Genomic DNA, 10,563 nt, shown 5'->3' with positions numbered 1-10,563 from the left:
AGCTAGCTGGTGTGTTTACGGACATATTCAATCAACCCTTAATCCAGTCTGCTGTTCCCACATGCTTCAAGAGGAACACCTATTGTCCAGATGGACATCGATTACAGCTCAGCATTTAACACCATAGTTCCCTCCAAACTCGTCATTAAGCTCGAGAACCTGGGTCTCGACCCCGCCCTGTGCAACTGGGTCCTGGAATTCCTGACGTGCCTCCCCCAGGTGGTGAGGGTAGGTAACAACATCTCCACCCTGCTGATCCTTAACACTGGGTCCCTACAAGGGTGCGTTCTCAGCGCTCTCCTGTACTCCCTGTTCACCCACGACTGCATGGCCATGCACGCCTCCAACTCAATCATCAAGTTTGCAGACGACACTACAGTGGTAGGGTTGATTACAACAAAGAGACGGCCTACAGGTATGAGGTGAGGGCCAACGGAGTGTGGTGTCAGGAAAATAACCTCACACTCAATGTCAACAAAACAAAGGAGATGATTGTGGACTTCAAGAAACAGCAGCGTGAGCAGCCCCCTATCCACGTTGATGGGACAGTAGTGGAGAAGTTGGAAAGTTTTAAGTTCCTCCATGTACACATCACTGACAAACTGAAATGGTCCACCCACACAGACAGCGTGGTGAAGAAGGCGCAACTGTTCCGCCCACAACCGCAAGACTCTCCAGAGGGTAGTGAGTTCTGCACAACGCATCACCAGGGGCAAACTACCATCCTCCAGGACACCTACACCACCCGATGTCACAGGAAGGCCAAAAAGATCATCAAGAACAAAACCCAAGCGAGCCACTGCCTGTTCACCCCGCTATCATCCAGAAGGCAAGGTCAGTACAGGTGCATCAAAGCGGGGACCGAGATACTTAAAAACAGCTTCTATCTCAAGGCCATCATACTGTTAATATAGTAACAGTATTAATATATGGTGCAATCCTCTCGTGAGTAAGTTGTGCAATTAATATCCGGCAAAACTTCTGAAGTCGAGAACAAAATTCTTAATATTGCAAACTAAAATAATAACATCAAATCAAATCAAATCAAATGTATTTATATAGCCCTTCGTGCATCAGCTGATATCTAAAAGTGCTGTACAGAAACCCAGCCTAAAACCCCAGACAGCAAGCAATGCAGGTGTAGAAGCACGGTGGCTAGGAAAAATTCCGTAGAAAGGCCAAAACCGAGGAAGAAACCTAGAGAGGAACCAAGCTATGTGGGGTGGCCAGTCCTCTTCTGGCTGTGCCGGGTGGAGATTATAACAGAACATGGCCAAGATGTTCAAATGTTCATAAATGACCAGCATGGTCAAGTAATAATAAGGCAGAACAGTTGAAACTGGAGCAGCAGCACGGCCAGGTGGACTGGGGACAGCATAGGAGTCATGATGTCATGTAGTCCTGAGGCATGGTCCTAGGGCTCAGGTCCTCCGAGAGAGAGAAAGAAAGAGAGAAAGAGAGAATTAGAGAGAGCATACTTAAATTCACACAGGACACCAAATAGGACAGGAGAAGTACTCCAGATATAACAAACTGACCCTAGCCTCCCGACACAAACTACTGCAGCATAAATACTGGAGGCTGAGACAGGAGGGGTCAGGAGACACTGTGGCCCCATCCGAGGACACCCCCGGACAGGGCCAAACAGGAAGGATATAACCCCACCCACTTTGCCAAAGCACAGCCCCCACACCACTAGAGGGATATCTTCAACCACCAACTTACCATCCTGAGTCAGGGCCGAGTATAGCCCACAAAGATCTCCGCCACGGCTCAACCCAAGGGGGGGCGCCAACCCAGACAGGAAGATCACATCAGTGACTCAACCCACTCAAGTGACGCACCCCCCCTAGGGACGGTATGAAAGAGCCCCAGTAAGCCAGTGACTCAGCCCCTGTAATAGGGTTAGAGGCAGAGAATCCCAGTGGAAAGAGGGGAACCGGCCAGGCAGAGACAGCAAGGGCGGTTCGTTGCTCCAGAGCCTTTCCGTTCACCCTCCCACTCCCGGGCCAGACTACACTCAATCATATGACCCACTGAAGAGATGAGTCTTCAGTAAAGACTTGAAAGGTTGAGACCGAGTTTGTGTCTCTTACATGGGTCGGCAGACCATTCCATAAAAATGGAGCTCTTTAGGAGAAAGCCCTGCCTCCAGCTGTTTGCTTAGAAATTCTAGGGACAATTAGGAGGCCTGCGTCTTATGACCGTAGCGTAAGTGTAGGTATGTACGGCAGGACCAAATCAGAGAGATAGGCAAGAGCAAGCCCATGTAATACTTTGTAGGTTAGCAGTAAAACCTTGAAATCAACCCTTGCCTTGACAGGAAGCCAGTGTAGGTAGGCTAGTTATATGATCCAATTTTTTGGTTCTAGTCAGGATTCTAGCAGCTGTATTTAGCACTAACTGAAGTTTATTTAGTGCTTTATCTGGATAGCCGGATAGTAGAGCATTGCAGTAGTCTAACCTAGAAGTGACAAAAGCATGGACAGAAAGTTTCAGATTTTTGCAATGTTACGTAGATGGAAAAAATCTGTCCTTGAAATGGTCTCGTTATGTTCTTCAAAAGAGAGATCGGGGTCCAGAGTAATGCCGAGGTCCTTCACAGTTTTATTTGAGACGACTGTACAACCATTAAGATTAATTGTCAGATTCAACAGAAGATCTCTTTGTTTCTTGGGACCTAGAACAAGCATCTCTGTTTTGTTCGAGTTTAAAAGTAGAAAGTTTGCAGCCATCCACTTCCTTATGTCTGATTCATGCTTCTAGCGAGGGCAATTTTGGGGCTTCACCATGTTTCATTGAAATGTACAGCTGTGTGTCATCCGCATAGCAGTGAAAGTTAACATTATGTTTTCGAATGACATCCCCAAGAGGTAAAATATATAGTGAAAACATAGTGGTCCTAAAACGGAACCTTGAGGAACACCGAAATTTACAGTTGATTTGTCAACATAAACCCAAAATTATTGATAGAAAAATGAGGAGCAGGGCAACACATTTCTACAGTTTGCCTCAACCCAGCTAGCATGTTTGGTTCCTTGGAAATTGTGGCAACGTCTATTTTTGCTTTCAGATTGGTTATGGGAACGAAACATAACTTTTTGGTAAAACATAACTTTTTGTTAACATTCTAACAACAGAAGCGAACCTTCTAGACTGTTCTGGGACTATTTTAGGTAAACGTTTTAAAATTCCAAGCACAGATATGACAAATTAAAATTTGCTTAGGCATTAATCATGCAAGCACATTTCTTTTTGATTGTGACACGGCATCAGTGAGATTCAAACCTATAATTTGCGCTCGCTATCCATGGAATTAGTTCACAGCACCACGAGGATGAAGCCAGCATGCCATGTTTTTTTACACATACAAAGCTGTTCATTTTAGACTATTCAAACAGATATATAAACATATAAGCAGACAATGAAAGCTCTTACAGTATTCAATGAAGACATTTCTCTAAAACAGGCTATAGGCTACATGTGCACCACCAAGTCAGAACAGTAGGCTAAATTGTAAGGGAAAAGGGACCCAATTATTAGGGTGAGGGACATGGGCTGCTAATAGCTTACTACACAACATACACTTAGTATTACTCTCTTAGCTACAGTGGCATATTAAATCATGTATTCAACAGCATACAATACATTTTTGGACTCACCTTGTTGGATGACTGTTCAAAATGTATTTTTCCAGTCAGAGCTAATTCCCAGAGTTCCCAGTTGTCTTAAACTCACTGAAATCTGAGATTTCCCAGTTCCGAGTTTCCAGTTGTTTTGAAAGCGGAAGAAGTCATGATGGATTGACAGCATGGCCCATGTTAAAGCTTTTAAGCTTGTAAAGGAGACCCTTAAACCCAGACTTGGACCACACATCCACTCCACCGAATAGCAGACTAGTGATTGCTTTGCAATGCTCGCAGTTAGCCACTTATTCCTTCCAAACCACTCATTATTGAATTTGTGATTTCCAACTAGTTGTGTAATGTTTGTCCAATGGCCGATGAGCACCGATATGTTTTATCTATAATTTCTCTTCATAATTTATCTTTATATGACAAGGATTAACATGTCAACTACAGAAGTAAGCCAACCTCAGTGTGAGCTTTTGTGTAACCAGCTGTCATATCTGCTCCCTCCGCTTGGGACTTTTTCCTTTATGACGTAATTTGTAATCAAGGTATGATTTATTCTTTGTATATGTAATTCTGTGTGATTAGTTAGGTATTTAGTAAATAAATAATTAAACACAATTTTGTATTGCTATTTCAACTTGTTAGCCAGGGTTCGTGAAGATAACCAAGAATTTAAAACTTTCCGATGAGACTGAATTAAGATGACGATTAATATTGACTGCTATTGATGTAAAATATTACTAGGTCTTTAAGAGTTTATTCAGAAGTTAACAGCTTTATAAATATTATTTGGTGGTGCCCCGACTCTCTAGTTAATTACATTTACATGATTAGCTCAATCAGGTAATATTAATTACGGAGAAAGGATTTTATAGAATAGCATGTCATATCACTTAATCCGGCATAGCCAAAGACACGACAAATGTTTGTTTGCGGATTTATTAAGTCACAGATTTGTTTTTTAAACTTTGCTTGCAAACTGATGTGACACGTTAATGTAAAAATAACATCCAAACAAGTATACAGGTGGAGCTCAAAAATGTGGGGCTCTGAGGAAACCTGTGGGACACATGCTGAAGTAATGAAATTCCCACCTAATGTATAATTGCACAGCACTGACCTTAGAGAGCCTTTTCATGTCTCTATTTGGTTTGTTCAGGGTGTGATTTTGGTGGGCATTCTGTGTTGTATTTCTTTGTGTTTGGCCGAGTGTGGTTCCCAATCAGAGGCAGCTGTTTATCGTTGTCTCTGATTGGGAATCATACTTAGGTAGCCTTTTTTCCCCACCTATGTTGTGGGATCTTGTCCTTGTATTGTTGCTGTTGAGCCCTTGTATTGTTGCTGGTTCGCTCTTTCTTGTTTTTCGGGTTATCATTAAAGAATATGATTAACCTACCCCACACTGCATCTTGGTCTAATTCCATCAACGACGATCGTTACAATAATGTCAATTTACTTTTAATCCATTTGTTTGCATATTTCAAGACATGGCATATGAGGTTGCAATGAGATACCCGACGGGTTGGACGATACTTTTCAATCATTTAAAAAAAACATACACTTAAAAACAGAAAATCAACCAATCCTGAAATTCTTTATTATCTAAATGTTGAAAGTGCATGGGCTACGGAGAGAAACAAAATGGTGCAGTTTGATGCCATGTGGCAGAGATTGATGTGGGGGCAAGAGAAGGGGGTGTGAGCATGTGGGTCTGGACAGGGGTGATTTTGTGGATGTTTGTGTGTGTCTGTATGTTGTCGTTTGTAGAAGAATGTTGTTTCTTAAAGTTCTGTGAACTTTTTCAGAACATTCACAATGTCAAACCATTTGGAGAACATGGCTAGAAAATTACCTAAAATGAAATTAAATATAACCATGTGTGAATCTTTAGGAAACATTCTGTAATGAAATCTGTTTTTTTGTTAAATTCCTTAAAGTGTTCTAAAACCAAACTATCCTGCACCTTTCCCAGAAAGTTCTGGGAAGGTTGTATGAACAATAACCATAGGACAACCATGCTCTCCCCAAGCTCTAAGAAACATACGTTTTGAGCTATCTGGAATGTCTGAAACACATTGTTTGGCCTCGTGGTAAGGGAACGGTGTTACACAATTCTACACTTAACTGATTATTTCACTGCTGTTCCAGAGACAGTCACTTACTGTCTGTGTGAGTATGAGAAATCATAGGTCCCGGGGTTTGGAATTATTTATAACTCCCCCACTTCCTGGCACACCGTAATTATCTGTAAACAAATCTGTGTTCCAAGATGCAATTGGATGCGTGGTAAATTTACAGTTGAATGAAAAATACCTTAAAATCGAGCTAAAATAACATGTTCCATGTGGCATAGGCTACAGTTGAGCAGAGGTGTTATTAGGATTTCCACATATGGGGAACCTTATTTAACAAGGCCAGAAAAAACATGGCATTTTAGAAATGCGTTTCATGCAATTCTGGGTCATTTACAGGACAGAAGACAGCTGAATATTTTTTAATAGCACACAAATGGTCGAAATGAGTGGCTACTCAGACACTGACCATCTGGGATCATTCTGGTCTTGAATTCAAACAAACAATTACCGATGCCAATGAAGCAATACACAGACAGAGTGTATGTAAACTTCTGATCCACTCGGAATTTGATGAAACCAATAAAATATTAAATAAATAATTCTCTCTTCTATTATTCTGACATTTCGCATTCTTAACTTCTTCAAGATAGGGGGCGCTCTTTTAATTTTTGGATAAAAAACGTTCCCGTTTTAAACAAGATATTTTGTCACGAAAAGATGCTCGACTATGCATGTAATTGACAGCTTTGGAAAGAAAAAGACGTTTCCAAAACTGCAAAGATATTATCTGTGAGTGCCCCAGAACTAATGCTACAGGCGAAACCAAGGAAATGGTCCAGATTGTGAATGCCCTGTGTTCCAATGTCTCCTTATATGGCTGTGAATGCGCCAGGAATGAGCCTGCACTTTCTTTCATTTCCCCAAGGTGTCTGCAGCATTGTGACGTATTTGTAGGCATATCATTGGAAGATTGACCATAAGAGACTACATTTACCAGGTGTCCGCCCGGTGTCCTCCGTCGAAATTATTGCGTAGTCTCCAGGTCCATGCGCGTTCCATTTTCTTCAGAAGAGAAACCAAACTGCCACGAATGATTTATCGTCGATAGATATGTGAAAAACACCTTGAGGATTGATTCTAAACAACGTTTGCCATGTTTCTGTCGATATTATGGAGTTAATTTGGAAAAAAGTTTGCGTTGTAATGACTTAATTTTTGGATTTTTTCTTACCCAAACGTGATGAACAAAACAGAGCGATTTGTCCTACACAAATAATATTTTGGGAAAAACTGAACATTTGCTATCTAACTGAGAGTCTCCTCATTGAAAACATATGAAGTTCTTCAAATGTAAATGATTTTATTTGAATGCTTTTCTTGTTTTTGTGAAAATGTTGCACGCTGAATGCTAAGGTTAAATGCTATGCTAGGCTATCAATACTCTTACACAAATGCTTGTTTAGCTATGGTTCAAAAGCATATTTTGAAAATCTGAGATGACAGTATTGTTAAAAAAAGGCTAAGCTTGAGAGCTAATATATTTATTTAATTTCATTTGCGATTTTCATGAATAGTTAACGTTGCGTTATGCTAATGAGCTTGCGCCGATAATTACACTCCTGGGTGCAGGTTTTTTTCGTAGCCAAACGTGATGAACAAAACGGAGCGATTTGTCCTACACAAATAATCTTTTTGGAAAAACTGAACATTTGCTATCTAACTGAGAGTCTCCTCATTGAAAACATCTGAAGTTCTTCAAAGGTAAATGATTTTATTTGAATGCTTTTCTTGTTTTTGTGAAAATGTTGCATGCTGAATGCTAAGGTTAAATGCTATGCTAGGCTATCAATACTCTTACACAAATGCTTGTTTAGCTATGGTTCAAAAGCATATTTTGAAAATCTGAGATGACAGTGTTGTTAACAAAAGGCTAAGCTTGAGAGCAAATATATTTATTTCATTTCATTTGCGATTTTCATGAATAGTTAACGTTGCGTTATGGTAATGAGCTTGAGGCTATAAATAGGATCCCGGATACGGGATTGCTCGTTGCAACAGGTTAAAATAAGGTGGTGATCCAAACTGACCTAAGACAGGGAATTTTTACTAGCATTAAATGTCGGGAATTGTGAAAAACTGAGTTTAAATGTATTTGACTAAGATGTATGTATGCTTTCAATCACCGTATTCTTATTGGCAGACTCAATAGCTTTGGTTTTTCTAACGACTGCCTCGCCTGGTTCACCAACTACTTTGCAGACAGAGTTCAGTGTGTCAAATCAGGTGGGCATGTTGTCCGGACCTCTGGCAGTCTCTATGGGGGTGCCACAGGGTTCAATTCTCAGGCCAACTCTTTTCTCTGTATATATCAATGATGTCATTCTTGCCTGTTCCACCTCTACGCAGACAACACCATTCTGTACACCATACTTCTGGCCCTTCCTTGGACACTGTGCTAACTAACCTCCAAACGAGATTCAATGCCATACAACACTCCTTCCGTGGCCTCTATTCATCCCCAGACCCAGGTCATCTATAAGTCTATGCTAGGTAAAGCTCCGCCTTATCTCAGTTCACTGGTCTCGATAACAACACCCATCCGTAGCACACCTTCCAACAGGTAAATCTCACTGATCATCCCCAAAGTCAACACCTCATTTGGCCGGCTTTCCTTCCAATTCTCTGCTGCCAGTGACTGGAAAGAATTGCTGAAGTTGAGACTTATTTCCCTCACCAACTTTAAACATCAACTATCTGAGCAGCTAACCGATCGCTGCAGCTCTACATAGTCCATCTGTAAATAGACCACCCAATCTAACTACCTCATCCCCATACTGTTTTTATTTTATTTACTTTTCTGCTCTTTTGCACACCAGTATCTCTACTTGCACATCATCATGTAATCATTTATCACTCCAGTGTTAATCTGCTAAATTGTAACTATTCGCCCCTATGGGCTATTTATTGCCTACCTCATCATGCCTTTTACACACACTGTATATATACTTTTTTCTACTGTGTCATTAATTTGTTATTGTGTTATTGGCTTGTTTATTGTTTACTCCATGTGTAACTGTGTTGTTGTCTGTGTCACACTGCTTTGCTTTATCTTGGCCAGGTCGCAGTTGCAAATGAGAACTTGTTTTCAACTAGCCTACCTGGTTAAATAAAGGTGAAATAAATTAAATAAAAATGTAAACTTCTGACTTCAACTGTATGTATACAGTACCAGTCTAAAGTTTGGACACACCTGCTCATTCAAGGGTTTTTCTTTGTTTACTATTTTTTTACACTGTAGAATAATAGTGAAGACATCAAACTATGAAATAACACATATGGAATCATGTAGTAACCAAAAAAGTGTTTAACAAATAAAAATATATTTTGGATTTTTGATTCTTCAAAGTAGCCACCCTTTGCCTTGACAGCTTTGCACACTCTTGGCATAAAGAAAAACCCTTGAATGAGTAGGTGTTCTAAAACTTTTGACTGGTAATGTATACTGTATAAATAATATAATATGCTGTATAAACTTCCATATGTTTTTTTTTACTATTCTTTTTGGGCCCATGTGCTTCATACCCGGTAAGCCACTGCATTAATCCAGCCCTGCGTGTGTGTGAGAGTATGTTCTTCATGGACTGTTTGAAAGATAAGGTCTTTTACACACACATGCTCAATATCTGCAGCTCTCTGTGTATAGCGTATACGGCAGACCTCCGCTTTTCATTAGCTAGATGCGATGAAGGCTCACTCTTATTTTCACTAAAGAGCTCAGAGTCAATACCAAACATCTATCAGATTGTTCAGTAAAAGTCTAAGCTTAAACCTTTTTATGTTTCTTGGAGTCAGACCTGGGTCAAATACTTGAGCTGACTGAGATTTACAGTAATTACCAATGGAATAGTTCCAAAAGAGCATACTCCAGCTAAATCAAACTACCTTAAATGTCTGTAAGTATTTAAAAGTATCTGACATATGTATTGTACACAGGTCATGTCGAGGCCGCCTGTGTTGTCCCTTGTAAAAGCTCTGTTAGACAGTATATTGGTGACAGGCCTTCTCCTGCGTCATCCAACAACCACCTCAGGCTACTGATTATACTCTACCTCTAAATATCAGCCAGACCCATTTTCCTCTGCTTAATCTATCCAGATCCATTCTCACCAGTTAGCTATCTAAATCTGTACAGACTCATTCTTCTGCTACAACCAGGTTGGCAGCATGATCACACTATCTTGGCTATACTAATATTTTAACATATTTTCCCTTATTCTGTCAATTAAAGTTAGAATTTAGACTCACCAAGAGAATACTTATGTAACATTGGATTAAAAGTGGGTACAGATTTGATCACACTTGTTGTTGAGAATATTCCTGTACTGCAGGAAATGCAGATGCAGATGAAATGCACCTTTGTGATTGACATTAATTTACTGAAAACCCACACTAACAGCCAAATTTTGTCCAGCTATAGCCTAACAACCAATCAAACAAGATTATGGAGATTGGATGGCTGTGTGCTCCATTTTATACACCTGTCAGCAACAGGTGTGGCTGAAATAGGTGAATCCACTAATATGAAGGGGTGTCCATATACTTTTAGTCTTGTAGTGTATCTTCAGTGTGGTTCTAAATAAACAAGCTTTAATGGCCAAACAAATTACCCTGACTGTTGTTGGCACCCATGAGAGCTGTGCGAAAGGTAACATTAAAAAAATAAAATTAAAATATGTCCACTCTTTGGTTGCTGCTCCCACAAGTGCTTTCAGAGCCACACAAACAACCTGTAAATCGACATGATCTGCATCAGGCCACTGACGTAAGACCTTATCTTTCTAAATATGGCTTGT

The sequence above is a fragment of the Oncorhynchus keta genome, chromosome 1, assembly GCF_023373465.1.
Source record: "Oncorhynchus keta strain PuntledgeMale-10-30-2019 chromosome 1, Oket_V2, whole genome shotgun sequence".
Lineage (NCBI taxonomy): Eukaryota > Metazoa > Chordata > Actinopteri > Salmoniformes > Salmonidae > Oncorhynchus > Oncorhynchus keta.
Note: the sequence above shows the minus strand (reverse complement) of the source record.